The following is a 23,046-nucleotide window of genomic DNA, read 5'->3' as shown; positions in this document are numbered from 1 at the left end:
TTAATTTTTTTACCCCAAAAGGGTGTATATTGAATAGCGGAATAGACAAAAGGATATAAAACGGTGTATCTCACACGTACAAACACAGACTAGGCCCCGATTACAATTTTTTGTACCCTAAAGGCAGGATGAGGATGAGGAAGAGGAGTAGGAGGAGTTCGGAACAGGAGGCAAACTGAAGCGCCCTGCAATCCTCGGCGGTGGAAGATGCGCCCAAAAAATTTAAAAGGTGTATCTCACACGTATCGATACAGACTATGCCGCAATTTAATTTTTTTCACCCCAAAAGGGTGTATATTGAATAGCAGAATAGCAAAAAGTATATATAAAAAGGTGTATCTCACACGTACCGATACAGACTATGCCGTAGTTTAATTTTTTTCACCCCAAAAGTCTTAAAACGCCGGTTTTAGCCTCGATAACTGCATTTGGTAAACCAATGGCCTGAAATATTTTTTTGGTCAAAATGTTTCTATTTTGGTCTCCAAGTGTCTAAAAAGCCTTTTTTAGTCAAAATAACTGCATTTGGTCACCAATAGAGTTGAGCGGACACCTGGATGTCCGTGTTCGGCGGGTTCTGGCCGAACTTTAAAAAAAAGTCCGGGTACGTGTCCCGGACTTTTGCCGAACTTTTCCCGGACACCGAACCCCATTGAAGTCAATTGGGACCCGAACTTTCAGGCACTAAAATGGCTCTAAAACACCAAAGGAAAGGGCTAGAGTGCTGCAAATGGCAGCAAAACGTATTTAAGAGCATGGCAAGTGCTCTGCAAACAAATGTGGATAGGGAAATAACTTAAAACAACAAAAAAAAACAGAAAAATAAAACAATGTTCTTCATCTCTGAAGGACGAGGCCCATATGGAGTAGGAGGGAGGTTGAGGTGGTGGTGGATGTGGCGGTGTCATAGGCGTGCGCACAGGGTGTGCCGGGTGTACCTGGGCACACCCTAATCACCTAGGGCACATTAGTATTATCGCTCTGTTTGCCAGTGAGGAGATGGGAAAGATCTCCCTCGGACCTGCTCTGCTCTATTTCACTTTGCAAGCAGGGAGAGTAATGTATCGGGGCCATGTACATGTAGGCAAACACATGCATGTGTATTTCAACTTTGGGGTGCACACCCTAATGCAATAGGCTGCGCACGCCTATGTCCTCCACATCGTCTTCCACCCAGTCTTCACCCCTGCCCTCCTTGTCGGTCTCCACAATGCTGAACGCCGCAGCAGTTGGCACCTGCGTTTCGTCATCATCGGAGACGTGCTGCGATGGTCCTTGCATGTACTCATCTTGAGAAGTAAGGGGTTGGGCATCGCTGCACTCAATCTCTTCCACTTCTGGGGCAGGGCTAGGTGGATGGCCCTGGGAAACCCTGCTGACAGAGTCATCAAAAAGAAGAAGAGACTGCTGTATGGCTTGGGGCTCAGACTGCTTGCCTGATTTGCAAGGGGGTGAGGTGAAAGACGGTTGGACATCGGCTGCAGGTGCCAACTCTGACCTTTCTGCAGTAGACTGGGTGGGAGACAATGTGAAGGAACTGGAGGCACTGTCAGCAGCACACCAATCTACTATCGCCTCTCCGTGTTTTGGCCTCATCACTTCTAGAGGCGTATGATGCCCTACCAAATACTGATGCAGGTTCTGTCGCCTACTCACACTTGAGGAAGGTGTTTCACTTGTGCGTGTAGCTGGCACAGATCGACCACGTCCTCTCCTTGCAACAGGAGCTCTACCAGCAGCACCACGACCCAGGCCACGGCCCCTATTTGACGGTCTCCTCATATTTCTGTATTTTAAGATCTTGCCCTAGAAAGGTGTTTATTGAATAGCGGAACAAAACAACAACAGTATCGCACGGGTGTATCTCACAGTCAAATATGCAAACTATGCCGCAATTTAATGTTTTTTTACACCAAAAGGGTGTATATTGAATAGCGGAATAGGATAAAAAACTGTGTATCTCACACGTACAAACACAGACTAGGCCCGATTAAATTTTTTTGTACCCTAAAGGGAGGATGAGGAAGAGGAGTAGGAGGAGTTGGGAACAGGAGGCAAACTGAAGCGCCCTGCAATCCTTGGCAGGGGAAGGAGATGCGCCAAACTAATTTAACCACTTGCCTACAGTGCACTTTCACCCCCTTCCTGCCCAGACCGATTTTCAGCTTTCAGCGCTCTCACACTTTGACTGAGAATTACTCAGTCATGCAACACTGTACCCATACAAAAATTGTGTCCTTTTTTTCACACAAATAGAGCTTTCTTTTGATGGTATTTGATCAATACTGGGTTTTTTATTTTTTGTGCTATAAATAAAAAAAAGACTGAAAATATTGTGAAAAAACGCATTTTTCTTTGTTTCTGTCATAAAATTTTGCAAATTAGTCATTTTTCTTCACAAATTTTGGCCAAAATTTATACTGCTACTTATCTTTGGTAAAAATAACCCAAGTAAGTGTATATTATTTGGTCTTTGTGAAAGTTATAGAGTCCACAATTTATTGTGCGAATCATTGAAAATTGATCACACTTGATCACACCTGATGTACTGAAGGCCTATCTCATTTCTTGAGACACTAAAAAGTCAGGAAAGTACAAATACCCCCCAAATGACCCCTTTTTGGAAAGTAGACATTCCAAGGTATTTAATAAGGGGCATGGTGAGTTTTTTGAAGTTGTAATTTTTTCCCACAATGCTTTGCAAAATGAAGATTTTTTTTACAAATTGCCGTATTAACAGGTTATTTCTCTCACACAGCACATGTATACTTGCAACTACACCCCAAAACACATTCTACTACTCCTCCTGAGTATGGCGATACCACATGTGTGAGACTTTTTCACAGCCTGGCCACATACAGAGACCTAACATCCAAGTAGCCCCCTCCGGCATTCTAGGAGCACAAATTACACATATAATTTCCTGACAACCTATCGCACTTTTGAAGGCCCTGGAGCACCAGGACAATGGAAACCCCCATAAAATGACCCCATTTTGGAAAGCAAACAGCCCAACGTATAATTTTTGAGGCATAATGAGTCTTTTGAATATGTCATTTTTTTCCACAAGTTTTTGGAAAATGTGGAAAGAAAATGAAAACACATTTTTTTTACACAAAGCTGTCCATTTATGCAATATTTCTAACACATAGCATGCACATAGCAAAAATTGCCCCCCAAAATACATTCTGCTATTCCTCCTGAGTAGGGTTGAGCGGACACCTAGATGTCCGTGTTCGACGGGTTCGGCCGAACTTTAAAAAAAAGTCCGGGTCCGTGTCCCGGACTTTTACCGAACTTTTCCCGGACACCGAACCCCATTGAAGTCAATGGGGACCCAAACTTTAAGGCACTAAAATGGCTCTAAAACACCAAAGGAAAGGGCTAGAGTGCTGCAAATGGCAGCAAAACGTAATTAAGAGCATGGCAAGTGCTCTGCAAACAAATGTGGATAGGGAAATAACTCAAAACAACAAAAAAAAACAGAAAAATAAAACAATGTTCTTCTTCATCTCTGAAGGACGAGGCCCATATGGAGTAGGAGGGAGGTTGAGGTGGTGGTGGATGTGGCGGTGACATAGGCGTGCGCACAGGGTGTGCTGGGTGTGCCTGGGCACACCCTAATCACCTAGGGCACATAGCATTGCCAGTGAGGAGATGGGAAAGATCTCCCTGGGACCTGCTCTGCTCTATTTCTCCTTGCCTACAGGTACATGGCCCCGATACATTACTCTCCCTGCTGGCAAACACATGCATGTGTATTTCAACTTTGGGGTGCACACCTTAATGCAATAGGCTGCGCACACCTATGGGCGGTGTAGGTGGAAGCGGCGGTGGAGGAGGACCAGGGCCGGATTAACAGCATCATGGGCTTGGTGCTGAGGATTTTGAAGGGCCTTAAGGGCCGTGCCTTGCCATGCACCCAGAGGAGGAAGGGTGCAGCCATGCATGCCTAATTCAACATGGGATGCTGTCTCTGAAGCCCATAAACACATCCATGCATCGCCAACTGTCCCTCCTTGTCCGGCCTTCACGCTGTGTGGGGAGGTTCTGAGGGTGCTGCCTGGGGAAGCGAGCATAGAAGCCAGACTTCTGTGTTTACAAGTGACAGAAGAGCGGTAACAGTGAATATGGCCAACCCGGGGCCTATATAAAAGGTAGGGGCCTGGAGCTGCAGCTCCAATAGCCCCTACATTAATCTGGCCCTGAGGAGGAGGACGAGGTAGCCAACACTGCTTCTTTTCAAAAATTTTAAATGAGGGTACACCCCAAAAGAGTGAGAAAGAGCAAAAATGGAACAATGGGTGGGTAAGGTCGGTATCCATTGCTATTCTGCATAAGGTACGGAAAAGTCCCGTGGGATCCATGCCTGGTTCATTTTAATGAACGTGAGCTTGTCCACATTGTCTCTGGACAGGCGGCTGCGCTTGTCTGTTATAACGCCCCCAGCCGTGCTAAATACCCGTTCAGATAATACACTGGCTGCAGGGCACGCCAGCACCTCCAAGGCGTAAAGGGCAAGCTCAGGCCATGTGCCCAATTTGGAGACCCAGAAGTTGAAGGGGGCAGACCCGTCATTCACTACATGTAGGCGTGTGCACACATACTGCTCCACCATGTTGGTAAAATGCTGCCTCCTGCTAAGACGTTCCATCTGAGCTGCTGGTGCTGCTGTTTGTTGTGGCGTGCTGACAAAGCTTTTCCACATTTCGGCCATGCTAACCCTGCCTTCTGAGGTGCTGGCGGTGCCCTGGTTGCGTTGGCGACCTCCTCCTCCTCCTCCTCTGCCTTGTGCTTCCACTGTGGCCCCGCTGTCAGATGGGAATGCCAGCAGCATGGCGTCTACCAGCGTGCGCTTGTACTCGCGCATCTTGCGATCGCGCTCCAGTGAGTGAATTAAGGACGGTACGTTGTCCTTGTAACGGGGATCCAGCAGCGTGGCCACCCAGTAATCAGCACAAGTTAGAATGTGGGCAACTCGGCGGTCGTTGTGGAGACACTGCAGCATGTAATCGCTCATGTGTGCCAGGCTGCCCAGAGGCAACGAAAGGCTGTCCTCTGTGGGAGGTGTATCGTCCGTGTCCTCTGTATCCCCCCAGCCACGCACCAGTGATGGCCATGAGCTGGCCTGGGTGCCACCCTGCTGTGAACATGGTTCCATCTCCTCCTCCAGCTCCTCCTCCTCCTCATCCTCCTCATCCTCCAGAACTGTGCCCCTGCTGGACAATTGCGTCCCTGGCGTTTGCGTGTGCAGGAACCCACCCTCGGAGCCCCTTGCGAATGACTGCCCTGAAAGCCTTGGAAATGTTACCTCTTCATCCTCCTCCTCCTCCTCATCCTGTGCCACATCCTCTTCCATCATCGCCCGAATTGTTTTTTCAAGGAGGCATAGAAGTGGGATAGTTAAGCTGAGAACGGCGTCATTGCCACTGGCCATGTTGGTGGAGTACTCAAAACAGCGCAACAAGGCACACAGGTCTCGCATGGAGGCCCAGTTAAATTAAATAGCGGAATAGAAAATATGATCCAAAAAAAGTGTATGTATATCACACGTACACAACCACACTGGGCCCCAATTACTATTGTTTGTACCCCTAAAAGGCTAGATGAGGAGTAGGGGGAGTATGGAACAGGCAGCACCCTCAAACCTTCAGAAGTATGAGATGAACCCCAACAACTTGGAAAGGTGGATCTCTCTCACACGTACCAACACAGACTATCCCCCAATTTAACTGATCCCCAAAGGTTTTTGATTAAATAGCGGAATAGAAAATATGATCCAAAAAAAGTGTATGTATATCACACGTACACAACCACACTAGGCCCCAATTACTATTGTTTGTACCCCTAAAAGGCTAGATGAGGAGTAGGGGGGGTATGGAACAGGCAGCACCCTCAAACCTTCAGAAGTATGAGATGAACCCCAACAACTTGGAAAGGTGGATCTCTCTCACACGTACCAACACAGACTATCCCCCAATTTAACTGATCCCCAAAGGTTTTTGATTAAATAGCGGAATAGAAAATATGATCCAAAAAAAGTGTATGTATATCACACGTACACAACCACACTAGGCCCCAATTACTATTGTTTGTACCCCTAAAAGGCTAGATGAGGAGTAGGGGGGGTATGGAACAGGCAGCACCCTCAAACCTTCAGAAGTATGAGATGAACCCCAACAACTTGGAAAGGTGGATCTCTCTCACACGTACCAACACAGACTATCCCCCAATTTAACTGATCCCCAAAGGTTTTTGATTAAATAGCGGAATAGAAAATATGATCCAAAAAAAGTGTATGTATATCACACGTACACAACCACACTAGGCCCCAATTACTATTGTTTGTACCCCTAAAAGGCTAGGAGTAGGGGGAGTATGGAACAGGCAGCACCCTCAAACCTTCAGAAGTATGAGATGAACCCCAACAACTTGGAAAGGTGGATCTCTCTCACACGTACCAACACAGACTATCCCCCAATTTAACTGATCCCCAAAGGTTTTTGATTAAATAGCGGAATAGAAAATATGATCCAAAAAAAGTGTATGTATATCACACGTACACAACCACACTAGGCCCCAATTACTATTGTTTGTACCCCTAAAAGGCTAGATGAGGAGTAGGGGGGGTATGGAACAGGCAGCACCCTCAAACCTTCAGAAGTATGAGATGAACCCCAACAACTTGGAAAGGTGGATCTCTCTCACACGTACCAACACAGACTATCCCCCAATTTAACTGATCCCCAAAGGTTTTTGATTAAATAGCGGAATAGAAAATATGATCCAAAAAAAGTGTATGTATATCACACGTACACAACCACACTGGGCCCCAATTACTATTGTTTGTACCCCTAAAAGGCTAGATGAGGAGTAGGGGGAGTATGGAACAAGCAGCACCCTCAAACCTTCAGAAGTATGAGATGAACCCCAACAACTTGGAAAGGTGGATCTCTCTCACACGTACCAACACAGACTATCCCCCAATTTAACTGATCCCCAAAGGTTTTTGATTAAATAGCGGAATAGAAAATATGATCCAAAAAAAGTGTATGTATATCACACGTACACAACCACACTGGGCCCCAATTACTATTGTTTGTACCCCTAAAAGGCTAGATGAGGAGTAGGGGGAGTATGGAACAGGCAGCACCCTCAAACCTTCAGAAGTATGAGATGAACCCCAACAACTTGGAAAGGTGGATCTCTCTCACACGTACCAACACAGACTATCCCCCAATTTAACTGATCCCCAAAGGTTTTTGATTAAATAGCGGAATAGAAAATATGATCCAAAAAAAGTGTATGTATATCACACGTACACAACCACACTAGGCCCCAATTACTATTGTTTGTACCCCTAAAAGGCTAGATGAGGAGTAGGGGGGGTATGGAACAGGCAGCACCCTCAAACCTTCAGAAGTATGAGATGAACCCCAACAACTTGGAAAGGTGGATCTCTCTCACACGTACCAACACAGACTATCCCCCAATTTAACTGATCCCCAAAGGTTTTTGATTAAATAGCGGAATAGAAAATATGATCCAAAAAAAGTGTATGTATATCACACGTACACAACCACACTGGGCCCCAATTACTATTGTTTGTACCCCTAAAAGGCTAGATGAGGAGTAGGGGGAGTATGGAACAGGCAGCACCCTCAAACCTTCAGAAGTATGAGATGAACCCCAACAACTTGGAAAGGTGGATCTCTCTCACACGTACCAACACAGACTATCCCCCAATTTAACTGATCCCCAAAGGTTTTTGATTAAATAGCGGAATAGAAAATATGATCCAAAAAAAGTGTATGTATATCACACGTACACAACCACACTGGGCCCCAATTACTATTGTTTGTACCCCTAAAAGGCTAGATGAGGAGTAGGGGGAGTATGGAACAGGCAGCACCCTCAAACCTTCAGAAGTATGAGATGAACCCCAACAACTTGGAAAGGTGGATCTCTCTCACACGTACCAACACAGACTATCCCCCAATTTAACTGATCCCCAAAGGTTTTTGATTAAATAGCGGAATAGAAAATATGATCCAAAAAAAGTGTATGTATATCACACGTACACAACCACACTAGGCCCCAATTACTATTGTTTGTACCCCTAAAAGGCTAGGAGTAGGGGGAGTATGGAACAGGCAGCACCCTCAAACCTTCAGAAGTATGAGATGAACCCCAACAACTTGGAAAGGTGGATCTCTCTCACACGTACCAACACAGACTATCCCCCAATTTAACTGATCCCCAAAGGTTTTTGATTAAATAGCGGAATAGAAAATATGATCCAAAAAAAGTGTATGTATATCACACGTACACAACCACACTAGGCCCCAATTACTATTGTTTGTACCCCTAAAAGGCTAGGAGTAGGGGGAGTATGGAACAGGCAGCACCCTCAAACCTTCAGAAGTATGAGATGAACCCCAACAACTTGGAAAGGTGGATCTCTCTCACACGTACCAACACAGACTATCCCCCAATTTAACTGATCCCCAAAGGTTTTTGATTAAATAGCGGAATAGAAAATATGATCCAAAAAAAGTGTATGTATATCACACGTACACAACCACACTAGGCCCCAATTACTATTGTTTGTACCCCTAAAAGGCTAGATGAGGAGTAGGGGGAGTATGGAACAGGCAGCACCCTCAAACCTTCAGAAGTATGAGATGAACCCCAACAACTTGGAAAGGTGGATCTCTCTCACACGTACCAACACAGACTATCCCCCAATTTAACTGATCCCCAAAGGTTTTTGATTAAATAGCGGAATAGAAAATATGATCCAAAAAAAGTGTATGTATATCACACGTACACAACCACACTAGGCCCCAATTACTATTGTTTGTACCCCTAAAAGGCTAGGAGTAGGGGGAGTATGGAACAGGCAGCACCCTCAAACCTTCAGAAGTATGAGATGAACCCCAACAACTTGGAAAGGTGGATCTCTCTCACACGTACCAACACAGACTATCCCCCAATTTAACTGATCCCCAAAGGTTTTTGATTAAATAGCGGAATAGAAAATATGATCCAAAAAAAGTGTATGTATATCACACGTACACAACCACACTAGGCCCCAATTACTATTGTTTGTACCCCTAAAAGGCTAGATGAGGAGTAGGGGGAGTATGGAACAGGCAGCACCCTCAAACCTTCAGAAGTATGAGATGAACCCCAACAACTTGGAAAGGTGGATCTCTCTCACACGTACCAACACAGACTATCCCCCAATTTAACTGATCCCCAAAGGTTTTTGATTAAATAGCGGAATAGAAAATATGATCCAAAAAAAGTGTATGTATATCACACGTACACAACCACACTAGGCCCCAATTACTATTGTTTGTACCCCTAAAAGGCTAGATGAGGAGTAGGGGGGGTATGGAACAGGCAGCACCCTCAAACCTTCAGAAGTATGAGATGAACCCCAACAACTTGGAAAGGTGGATCTCTCTCACACGTACCAACACAGACTATCCCCCAATTTAACTGATCCCCAAAGGTTTTTGATTAAATAGCGGAATAGAAAATATGATCCAAAAAAAGTGTATGTATATCACACGTACACAACCACACTAGGCCCCAATTACTATTGTTTGTACCCCTAAAAGGCTAGATGAGGAGTAGGGGGGGTATGGAACAGGCAGCACCCTCAAACCTTCAGAAGTATGAGATGAACCCCAACAACTTGGAAAGGTGGATCTCTCTCACACGTACCAACACAGACTATCCCCCAATTTAACTGATCCCCAAAGGTTTTTGATTAAATAGCGGAATAGAAAATATGATCCAAAAAAAGTGTATGTATATCACACGTACACAACCACACTAGGCCCCAATTACTATTGTTTGTACCCCTAAAAGGCTAGATGAGGAGTAGGGGGAGTATGGAACAGGCAGCACCCTCAAACCTTCAGAAGTATGAGATGAACCCCAACAACTTGGAAAGGTGGATCTCTCTCACACGTACCAACACAGACTATCCCCCAATTTAACTGATCCCCAAAGGTTTTTGATTAAATAGCGGAATAGAAAATATGATCCAAAAAAAGTGTATGTATATCACACGTACACAACCACACTGGGCCCCAATTACTATTGTTTGTACCCCTAAAAGGCTAGATGAGGAGTAGGGGGAGTATGGAACAGGCAGCACCCTCAAACCTTCAGAAGTATGAGATGAACCCCAACAACTTGGAAAGGTGGATCTCTCTCACACGTACCAACACAGACTATCCCCCAATTTAACTGATCCCCAAAGGTTTTTGATTAAATAGCGGAATAGAAAATATGATCCAAAAAAAGTGTATGTATATCACACGTACACAACCACACTAGGCCCCAATTACTATTGTTTGTACCCCTAAAAGGCTAGATGAGGAGTAGGGGGGGTATGGAACAGGCAGCACCCTCAAACCTTCAGAAGTATGAGATGAACCCCAACAACTTGGAAAGGTGGATCTCTCTCACACGTACCAACACAGACTATCCCCCAATTTAACTGATCCCCAAAGGTTTTTGATTAAATAGCGGAATAGAAAATATGATCCAAAAAAAGTGTATGTATATCACACGTACACAACCACACTAGGCCCCAATTACTATTGTTTGTACCCCTAAAAGGCTAGATGAGGAGTAGGGGGGGTATGGAACAGGCAGCACCCTCAAACCTTCAGAAGTATGAGATGAACCCCAACAACTTGGAAAGGTGGATCTCTCTCACACGTACCAACACAGACTATCCCCCAATTTAACTGATCCCCAAAGGTTTTTGATTAAATAGCGGAATAGAAAATATGATCCAAAAAAAGTGTATGTATATCACACGTACACAACCACACTAGGCCCCAATTACTATTGTTTGTACCCCTAAAAGGCTAGATGAGGAGTAGGGGGGGTATGGAACAGGCAGCACCCTCAAACCTTCAGAAGTATGAGATGAACCCCAACAACTTGGAAAGGTGGATCTCTCTCACACGTACCAACACAGACTATCCCCCAATTTAACTGATCCCCAAAGGTTTTTGATTAAATAGCGGAATAGAAAATATGATCCAAAAAAAGTGTATGTATATCACACGTACACAACCACACTAGGCCCCAATTACTATTGTTTGTACCCCTAAAAGGCTAGATGAGGAGTAGGGGGAGTATGGAACAGGCAGCACCCTCAAACCTTCAGAAGTATGAGATGAACCCCAACAACTTGGAAAGGTGGATCTCTCTCACACGTACCAACACAGACTATCCCCCAATTTAACTGATCCCCAAAGGTTTTTGATTAAATAGCGGAATAGAAAATATGATCCAAAAAAAGTGTATGTATATCACACGTACACAACCACACTGGGCCCCAATTACTATTGTTTGTACCCCTAAAAGGCTAGATGAGGAGTAGGGGGAGTATGGAACAGGCAGCACCCTCAAACCTTCAGAAGTATGAGATGAACCCCAACAACTTGGAAAGGTGGATCTCTCTCACACGTACCAACACAGACTATCCCCCAATTTAACTGATCCCCAAAGGTTTTTGATTAAATAGCGGAATAGAAAATATGATCCAAAAAAAGTGTATGTATATCACACGTACACAACCACACTAGGCCCCAATTACTATTGTTTGTACCCCTAAAAGGCTAGATGAGGAGTAGGGGGAGTATGGAACAGGCAGCACCCTCAAATCTTCAGAAGTATGAGATTGTGTTCACTGTACCCCACAAAGATTGAGTTCACTGCACCCCACAATGATTGTGTTCACTGCACCCCACAAAGATTGTGTTCACTGCACCTCACAAAGATTGTGTTCACTGTACCCCCCAAAGATTGTGTTCACTGCACCCCACAAAGATTCTGTTCACTGTACCCCACAAAGATTGTGTTCACTGCACCCTAAAAGGATGTTGTTCACTGCACCCCACAAAGATTGTGTTCACTGCACCCTAAAAGGATGTTGTTCACTGCACCCCAAAAAGATTGTGTTCACTGTACCCCCCCAAAGATTGTGTTCACTGCACCCCACAAAGATTGTGTTCACTGCACCCCAAAAAGATTGTGTTCACTGTACCCCCCAAAGATTGTGTTCACTGCACCCCAAAAAGATTGTGTTCACTGTACCCCCCAAAGATTGTGTTCACTGCACCCCACAAAGATTCTGTTCACTGTACCCCACAAAGATTGTGTTCACTGCACCCCAAAAAGATTGTGTTCACTGTACCCCCCCAAAGATTGTGTTCACTGCACCCCACAAAGATTCTGTTCACTGCACCCCACAAAGGATTTTGTTCACTGCACCCCAAAAAGATTGTGTTCACTGCACCCCAAAAAGGATTTTGATCACTGCACCCCAAAAAGGATGTTGTTCACTGCACCCCAAAAATGATTTTGTTCACTCCACCCCAAAAAGATTGTGTTCACTGCACCCCACAAAGATTGTGTTCACTGCACCCCAAAAAGATTGTGTTCACTGTACCCCCCAAAGATTGTGTTCACTGCACCCCACAAAGATTCTGTTCACTGTACCCCACAAAGATTGTGTTCACTGCACCCCAAAAAGATTGTGTTCACTGCACCCCAAAAAGGATGTTGTTCACTGCACCCCAAAAAGGATGTTGTTCACTCCACCCCAAAAAGATTGTGTTCACTGTACCCCCCAAAGATTGTGTTCACTGCACCCCAAAAAGATTGTGTTCACTGTACCCCCCAAAGATTGTGTTCACTGCACCCCACAAAGATTCTGTTCACTGTACCCCACAAAGATTGTGTTCACTGCACCCCAAAAAGATTGTGTTCACTGTACCCCCCCAAAGATTGTGTTCACTGCACCCCACAAAGATTCTGTTCACTGCACCCCACAAAGGATTTTGTTCACTGCACCCCAAAAAGATTGTGTTCACTGCACCCCAAAAAGGATTTTGATCACTGCACCCCAAAAAGGATGTTGTTCACTGCACCCCAAAAATGATTTTGTTCACTCCACCCCAAAAAGATTGTGTTCACTGCACCCCACAAAGATTGTGTTCACTGCACCCCAAAAAGATTGTGTTCACTGTACCCCCCAAAGATTGTGTTCACTGCACCCCACAAAGATTCTGTTCACTGTACCCCACAAAGATTGTGTTCACTGCACCCCAAAAAGATTGTGTTCACTGCACCCCAAAAAGGATGTTGTTCACTGCACCCCAAAAAGGATGTTGTTCACTCCACCCCAAAAAGATTGTGTTCACTGCACCCCACAAAGATTGTGTTCACTGCACCCCAAAAAGATTGTGTTCACTGCACCCCAAAAATGATTTTGTTCACTGCACCCCAAAAAGGATTTTGTTCACTGCACCCCAAAAAGGATGTTGTTCACTCCACCCCAAAAAGATTGTGTTCACTGCACCCCAAAAAGATTGTGTTCACTGCACCCCACAAAGGATTTTGTTCACTGCACCCCAAAAAGATTGTGTTCACTGCACCCCAAAAAGGATGTTGTTCACTGCACCCCAAAAAGGATTTTGTTCACTGCACCCCAAAAAGATTGTGTTCACTGCACCCCACAAAGGATTTTGTTCACTGCACCCCACAAAGATTGTGTTCACTGCACACCAAAAAGGATTGTGTTCACTGCACCCCAAAAAGATTTTGTTCACTGCACCCCAAAAAGATTGTGTTCACTGCAGCCCAAAAAGATTGTGTTCACTGCAGCCCAAAAAGATTGTGTTCACTGCAGCCCAAAAAGATTGTGTTCACTGCAGCCCAAAAAGATTGTGTTCACTGCAGCTCACACACAGAAAAATGGATGTGGATCACTGACACCTGCCTATCTCCAATCCCACACCACACAGCAATATCGATTGTAGTTTGTAGAACACAGTTTCCCTAAAATTCAGCAGACTCTGTCCCTAACAGGATTGAGAAGAGATCGTAGATCAGGATTGAGTGCAGATTCACCCCACCCCCCACACAGCAATATCGATTGTAGTTTGTAGAAGACACTGACCCTATAATTCAGCAGACTCTATCCCTAAAATGCCTACAACTCGCCCTGCCTAAACACTCCGACCTGTCCCTCAATTCTATCCGGACACAAATGGTTTTTTCCTGCCTATCTTTCCCTAATCAGCAGCCAGCACATTGATGTGTGCTCTGTCCCTTAGCTAAGCAGCAGAATGACGCTGCTGCGGCGGCTGCCTCGAACTTATAAAGACTTGGTCACATGCTTCAGACGGCCAATCACAGCTACTGAGACATTTGCAGGCATGGCTGGGATGGCTTAAGGCACACCAGTTAAACGATTGTTGATTGGCTGTTGAAAGCCCGCCATGAAAAGAGCGCCAAAGCATGCAAAACCCGGAAATAAAACGACCGAACACGGATTTTTACCCGAACATACAGTAAAGTGTCCGTGTCCGTGTTCGGGTACAAAAAATCCAATTATTCGGTACGAACACGAATAATACAGTCCGTGTTCGCTCAACACTACTCCTGAGTATGGCGATACCACATGTGTAACACTTTTTCACAGCCTGGCCACATACATAGGCCTAACATCCAAGTAGCGCTTTACACAAAGTTGTCCATTTATCCACTTTAAGACTGGGCCTATTTTTGACACTTGGTGTTTACAAGCTAAAATCATTTTTTTTGCTAGAAAACTACTTGGAACCCCCAAACATTATATATTTTTTTTAGCAGAGACCCTAGAGAATAAAATGGAGATCGTTGCAATATTTTTTATCACACCATATTTGCGCAGCAGTCTTCCAAATGCGATTTTTTTGAAAAAAATTCACTTTTTTGAACTAAAAAATAAGAAAACAGTAAATTTAGCACAATTTTTTTCCATAATGTGAAAGATAATGTTACGCCGAGTAATTAGATACCCAACCTGTCATGCTTCAAAATTGCGCATGCTCACAGAATGGCGCCAAACATTGGTACTTAAAAATCCCCATAGGCAACATTTTAAAAATTTCTGCAGGTTACTAGCTTAGAGTTACAGAGGAGGTCTAGGGCTCAAATTATTGTTCTCGCTCTAACGATCGCGGCAATACCTCACATGTATGGTTTGAACACCGTTTACATATGTGGGCGGGACTTGCGTATGCGTTTGCTTCTGCGCGCGAGCTAACGGGGACAGGGCGCTTTAATTTTTTTTTTTCCTATTTATTTTATTTATTATTTTTTTATTTTTACACAGTTTAAAAAAAAAATGTTTTGATCATTTTTATTCCTATTACAAGGAATGTAAACATCCATTGTAATAGAAATAGGCATGACAGGTCCTCTTTATTGTGAGATCTGGGTTCAAAAAGACCTCACAACTACACTAAAAAAGAAAAAAAAAATTGTTGAAAGAGGAAAAAAAAAAGAAAAAAAAAAAAAGCGGCCCTTTGAACCGGTTGCTAGGCAAAGTCTTTTGATGTAGCTCCGGTCCTCCAAGACCATAGAGTTGAGTGAGGGCCATCTTGCCCTCACTCGACTTCCTGTCTCTGAGGATCCGGGACTGGGATGCGGCAGGAGGGGGGGGGGCACCTCTTCTTCCCCTGCACCGTAAGGGTAATTCAGCGGCGAATCCGCCACTGGGACCACCCTTATCTGAAAGCCGACCGCCCGCCGTTTCAAAAAATACCGGGGTTATGGGGGATATCTGCTGCCATAACCCCAGTATTTAGCTTTTAATGGCCGATGCATATAGTTGTTAGGCGGTCAGTAAGTGATTGCATGTATATGGCAAACAGGTGACGATGACTAATGGGGTGACAGGTGATGATGACTGATGGGGTGACAGGTGACAATGACTGATGGGGTGACAGGTGACAATGACTGATGGGGTGACAGGTGACGATGACTGATGGGGTGACAGGTGATGGTGACTGATGGGGTGACAGGTGATGATGATTGATGAGGTGACAGGTGACGATGATTGATGAGGTGACAAGTGACGATGATTGATGGGGTGACAGATGACAATCACTGACGGGGTGACATGTGACGATGATTGATGGGGTGACAAGTGACGATCACTGATGGGGTGTCAAGTGACGATGATTGATAGGGTGACAGATGACGATGACTGATGGGGTGACAGGTGACGATGACTGATGGGGTGATAGGTGACGGTGATTGATGGGGTGACAGGTGACGGGCGATGGTCACTGATGGGTGACAGGTGACGGGCGATGGTGCACGGCGGTACTGATGGCAGTCTCTGGTGACCGGTGAACTTTAGGCTACGTTCACATGTGAGCGTAGTGATCGCGGGCAGAATCACTGCGATTCTGCCCGTGATCCAGAAATCATTGCAAATGGCGGGACGCCTGTGCGTTGCCCGTGATTTGCAATAGCACCCCAAACGCTGTGCGATGTTGCTGCGATTTCCGCCTGCCGAATCGAGGTAACATCACGCAAACAACGTATGACGCCCCAAAGAATCTCTTGTACCTTTTTTGGGCGTCATGCGATGTTTGCGCGATGTTACCGCGATTCGGCAGGCGGAAATGGCGGCAACATCGCACAGCGTTTGGATTGCTATTGCAAAAAAACCGGCAACGCACAGGCGTCCCGCGATTTGCAATGATTTCCGGATAGCGGGCAGAATCGCGGTGATTCTGCCCACGATCGCTGCGCTCACATGTGAACGTTATGGGTGTCAATTTCTGGGCACTGATGAGGTGACTGTTGGGTGACAGGTGACATTGGGGGGGGGGGCTGAGGACTGTGTGGGGACCTTTATTTGTGTGATTTTAGTGTGATTTTTACTTTTACAGGTGTACAGAGCAGTAACTCACTATTTCTAGCTCTTCTCCCTTCACACTGGAAGCTGTATGAGGGGAGAAGAGCTAGTAACAGTGAGTTACTGCTCTTTGTTTACATTTTGTGATCGGCTGTGAATGGATTCAAAGCCGATCACATAGTAAACAGTCACTGTCAGTGACTGTTTACTACTGCGGGTGACAGCTGTGTTCCTACGGAACACAGTGCCACCGACATGACCGCGCTGCGCGCTTCCGATCGCGCATGCGCGGTCTTCTGCCGGCATCTACTGTTGTGATCGGCTATGTCATTGCAACATAGCCGATCACGTGGGAAACAGCCATGCCTATTGGCTGTTTCCCCCCTGCCGGTGACCGGCTGTGTCCCGAGGACACGCCGACACCGGCATTGCACGGCGGCGCGCCCGCGATCGCGCGCCTGCCCTGCATTTCCTGCGGACGTCATATGACGTCCGCCCAGGATAATAGCCGCACCGTCCCGCCGTCATATGATGGCGGGCGGGCGGTAAGTGGTTAAAAGGTGTATCTCACACGTACCGATACAGACTATGCCGTAATTTAATTTTTTTCACTCCAAAAGGGTGTATATTGAATAGTGGAATAGGAAAAATGTTATAATACGGTGTATCTCACACGTACAAACACAGACTAGGCCCCGATTAGAATTTTTTGTACCCTAAAGGCAGGATGAGGAAGAGGAGTAGGAGGAGTTGGGAAAAGGAGGCAAACTGAAGCGCCCTGCAATCCTTGGCGGGGGAAGGAGATGCGCCAAACAAATTTAAAAGGTGTATCTCACACGTACCGATACAGACTATGCCGTAATTTAATTTTTTACACTCCAAAAGGGTGTATATTGAATAGCGGAATAGGAAAAATTTTATAATACGGTGTATCTCACACGTACAAACACAAACTAGGCCCCGATTACAATTTTTTCTACCCTGAAGGCAGGATGAGGAGTAGGAGGAGTTCGGAAGAGGCAGGAGGCAGACTGAAGCACCCTCAAATCCTCGGCAGTATGAGATGCGCCCCAAAAATTGGAAAGGTGTATCTCACACGTACCGACACAGACTATCACGCAATTTAATTGTTTATACCCAAAGGTTTTGATTAAATAGCGGAATAGAAAATATGATCAAAAAAAAAGTGTATGTATATCACAAGTACACAACCACACTAGGCCCCAATTACTATTGTTTGTACCCCTAAAGGCAGGATGAGGAGTAGGAGGAGTATGGAACAGGCAGCACCCTCAAATCTTCAGAAGTATGAGATGAACCCCAAAAACTTGGAAAGGTGGATCTTACACGTACCAACACAGACTATCCCGCAATTTAATTGATCCCCAAGGGTTTTTATTGAATAGCGGAATAGGAAATATGATCAAAAAAAGTGTATGTATCTCACACGTACAGAAGCACACTAGGGCCCAATTACTGTTGTTTGTACCCCTAAAGGCAGGATGAGGAGTAGGAGGAGTATGGAACAGGCAGCACCCTCAAATCTTCAGAAGTATGAGATGAACCCCAAAAACTTGGAAAGGTGGATCTCACACGTACCAACACAGACTATCCCGCAATTTAATTGATCCCCAAAGGTTTTTATTGAATAGCGGAATAGAAAATATGATCAAAAAAAGTGTATGTATCTCACACGAACAGAACCACACTAGGCCCCAATTACTATTGTTTGTACCCCTAAAAGGCAGGATGAGGAGTAGGAGGAGTTTGGAACAGGCAGTACCCTCAAATCTTCAGAAGTATGAGAGGAACCCCAAAAAATTGGAAAGGTGGATGTCACACGTACCAACACAGACTATCTCGCAATTTAATTGATACCCAAAGGTTTTTATTGAATAGCGGAATAGAAAATATGATCAAAAAAAGTGTATGTATCTCACACGTACAGAACCACACTAGGCCCCAATTACTATTGTTTGTACCCCTAAAAGGCAGGATGAGGAGTAGGAGGAGTTTGGAACAGGCAGCACCCTCAAATCTTCAGAAGTATGAGATGAACCCCAAAAACTTGCAAAGGTGGATCTCACACGTACCAACACAGACTATCCCATAATTTAATTGATACCCAAAGGTTTTTATTGAATAGCGGAATAGAAAATATGATCAAAAAAAGTGTATGTATCTCACACGTACAGAACCACACTAGGCCCCAATTACTATTGTTTGTACCCCTAAAAGGCAGGATGAGGAGTAGGAGGAGTTTGGAACAGGCAGCACCCTCAAATCTTCAGAAGTATGAGATGAACCCCAAAAACTTGGAAAGGTGTATCTCACACGTACCTACACAGACTATCCCGCAATTTAATTGATACCCAAAGGTTTTTATTGAATAGCGGAATAGAAAATATGATCAAAAAAAGTGTATGTATCTCACATGTACAGAACCACACTAGGCCCAATTACTATTGTTTGTACCCCAAAAAGGCAGGATGAGGAGTAGGAGGAGTTTGGAACAGGCAGCACCCTCAAATCTTCAGAAGTATGAGATGAACCCCAAAAACTTGGAAATGTGTATCTCAGACGTACCTACACAGACTATCCTGCAATTTAATTGATACCCAAAGGTTTTTATTGAATAGCGGAATAGAAAATTTGATATAAAATTGGTGTGATTTATCAACAATAGCACATGTGAACAGCAGTGTCTTATATCATTCAGCTCTGCTGCAGGCCACAATTTAAATTTTTTTAACCCAAGGCTGTATATTGAATAGTGGAATAGAAAAAAATCAGCAGCCTCTCTCCCTAAAAGGATTGATAAGATCATAGATCGGGTCACTGCAAACCCCACCCCACACAGCAATATCGATTGTAGAACACACTGTCTGACCCTAAAAATCAGCAGCCTCTCTCCCTAAAAGGATTGATAAGATCGTAGATCGGGTCACTGCAAACCCCACCCCACACAGCAATATCGATTGTAGAACACACTGTCTGACCCTAAAAATCAGTAGCCTCTCTCCCTAAAAGGATTGGGTCACCAAAGGTCTGAAAGTTTTTTTCTTGTCAAAATGACTGTATTTTTTGCTTTTTAGAGCCTTAAAAAGCCGGTTTTAGACAAGATAATTGAATTTCGTAACCAATGGCCTGAAAATTTTTTTTTGGTCAAAATGACTCTATTTTTGCCTCCAAGTTTCTAAAAATCCTTTTTTAGTCAAGATAACTGCATTTGGTCACCAAAGGTCTGACATTTTTTTTGGTCAAAATGACTCTATATTGGTCTCCAAGTGTCTAAAAAGCATTTTTTAGTCATGATAACTGCATTTGGTCACCAAAGGTCTGAAATTTTTTTTTAGTCAAAATGACTGTATTTTGTCTTTTAATGTCTTAACCACTTGCCTACTGTGCACTTAAACACCCTTCCCATCCAGGCCAATTTTCAGCTTTCAGCGCTGTTACATTTTGACTGACAATTGCGCGGTCATGCTACACTGTACCCATTTGAAATTTTTATAATTTTTTTCACACAAATAGAGCTTTCTTTTGGTGGTATTTAATCATCTCTGGGTTTTTTATTTTTTACAAAAAAAAAGAATAAAGACAGAAAATTTTGAAAAAAAAAAGTTTTTCTTATTTTCTGTGAGTAAATTTTGAAAATAAATTTTTCTCCTTCACTGAAGGGCGCTGATGAGGCGGCACTGATGGGCACTGATAGGCTGCACTGATGGGCACTGATAAGGTGGCACTTATGGGCACTGATGAGGTGGCACTTATGGGCACTGATGAGTAGGTACTAATATGCCGCAATGATGAGCACTGATAGGCGGCATTGATAGGTGGCACTGATAGGCGGCACTGATAGGTGGCACTGATAGGCGGCACTGATAGGCAGCACTGATGAGCACTGATAGGCGGCACTGCTGGGCACTGAGAGGTGGCACTGCTGGGCACTGAGGTGGCACTGCTGGGCACTGAGAGGCGGCACTGGTGGGCGGCACTGATGGGCACTGAGAGGCGGCACTGATGGGCACTGGCGGATGGCACTGATGGACACTGACGGGTGGCACTGATGAGCACTGATGGGCAGCACTGATGAGCACTGATGGGCAGCACCATCAGTGCCCACACTCAGTGCCCATAGTGCTGCCAGTCAGTGCTTATCAGTGCCTAGATGAGCAGGCACTGATGGGCACTGACTGGCAGCACTATGGGCACTGATTGTGGGCATTGATGGGGGACACTGATGGCGGGCACTGTGGGCACTGATGGGGGGGCACTGTGTATGTTTTTTACCTTTTAGTAATCAGGGCACTGGTGATCAGTGCCCTGATTACATGTCTCTTTGTCCCTGGCGCTGTGCAGCTCTCTGTAATGTTCTGGTACCTTTGGGTACCCTAATTACTCTTTCATAAGTGTATGCGCCCCACCATTCTCTTTTGGTAAGGTGCGCATACACCTTTAAGACTGATGCTGTCATCACTGAGCGCCGGACTGGATGGCTATTTAGATCGCCGGCTCTCACTCACATGTGTTCGTTCAAACTGCTTTGTGCCTTGATGCTAACCTGTCTTGAAGCTCTCATGCTTGCAAGCATACCTCGCTGTCGGAACCACGCTGCGCTGATCCCTGTATCCCGCTACCGGATCATCCGCTCTTGCCGAACCTCTCCTCTGCTACATTGCTATTAGTGATAAGTACCCCACAGGGGAAACCTCTATAACCTTCATACTAAAGCTTACACTATCTAGCTCTGCATACTAAGGACTATTACTACATCTGCATTATCTAAGATTGCTAGCTCTTGAGCCTACTACCACCTGTTCTTGCACTGGGTTGATCTCTCTTGTATGTCCACCTGCTACTCTGTCATCTGCTACCATACATGATTGCTAAACCTATCTGCATCCCATCTGCTACTATCTTACTTTCAAGAACATTTCCTTTCAAGTGTCTGTCATCTACCATCTCTACCCAACCTGTCTCTTCAGCCTATCATCACTGTGTTACTATATACATAAGTCACTCTAGGAAACATCTTATTGAGTGTGTGTATTTACTTGCTGAATTGAGATCATCCACACATGATGAGTCATTGGGAGTTGGGATTGGTGTCTCAGCGTTTCTCTACATGACTACTGAAGTGGAATATTTCTGCAGCTGAAAATCCACATCATACATAAAACGCAGGAGCGTTACACTCTCCCTCCTTCCTCACAATGCAGGTTCCATGTGAGGAAGGAGCGCCGGCGATGAGAGATGATCTCATATGTTTACATATGAGATCATCTCTCATTGGATGATCCGATCACGTGGTGAATGGCCGCTGTGATTGGCCATTCACCACGATCTGTGATCGGCCGTGTCCAAGGGACACGGCCGACACAGATTCTCCCTGCTGCGCGCTCGCGGGAGCACGCGGGGGGCGTGTCACTGGGAGGCCGTTTAAAAATGGCCTCCCGAAAATTCGAGTCCGCGCTGCAGCCGTATATAGGCTGTAGCGCGGATGGGAACTAGTTAAAAAAACTGTTTTAGACAAGATAATTGAATTTAGTAACCAATGGCCTGAAAAATTGTTTTTGGTCAAAATGACTCTATTTTGGTCTCCAAGTGTCTAAAAAGCCTTTTTTAGTCAAGATAACTGCATTTGATCACCAAAGGTCTGAAATTTTTTTTAGTCAAAATGACTGCATTTCCGTCTTTTAGAGTCTTAAAAAGCCGTTTTTTGACAAGATAATTGCATTTGGTAACCAATGGCTTGAAACATTTTTTGGGGTCAGAATGACTCGATTTTGGTCTCCAAGTGTCTAAAAATCCGTTTTTTAGTCAAGATAACTGTATTTGGTCACCAAAGGTCTGAATGTTTTTTTTAGTCAAAATGACTGTATTTTCGTCTTTTAGAGTCTTAAAAAGCCGGTTTTAGACAAGATATTTGCATTTCGTAACCAATGGCCTGAAAACATTTTTTTGGTCAAAAATGACTGTATTTTCGTCTTTTAGAGACTTAAAAAGACGCTTTTGGACAAGATAATTGCATTTGGTAACCAATGGCCTAAAACATTTTTTGGGTCAGAATGACTCGATTTTGGTCTCCAAGTGTCTAAAAAGCGTTTTTTTTAGTCAAAATAACTGCATTTGGTTACAAAAGGTCTAAAAAAAAGGTTTAGCCAAAATTACTGTATTTTCGTCTTTTAGAGTCTTAAAAAGCCGGTTTTAGACAAGATAATTGCATTTCGTAACCAATGGCCTGAAAATTTTTTTGGTCAAAATGACCAAATATTGGTCTCCACGACTAAAAAACCTTTTTTTAGTCA

Source organism: Pelophylax lessonae (assembly GCF_965119305.1).
Source record: "Pelophylax lessonae genome assembly, chromosome: 9".
NCBI classification, from domain to species: Eukaryota; Metazoa; Chordata; class Amphibia; order Anura; family Ranidae; genus Pelophylax; species Pelophylax lessonae.
Note: the sequence above shows the minus strand (reverse complement) of the source record.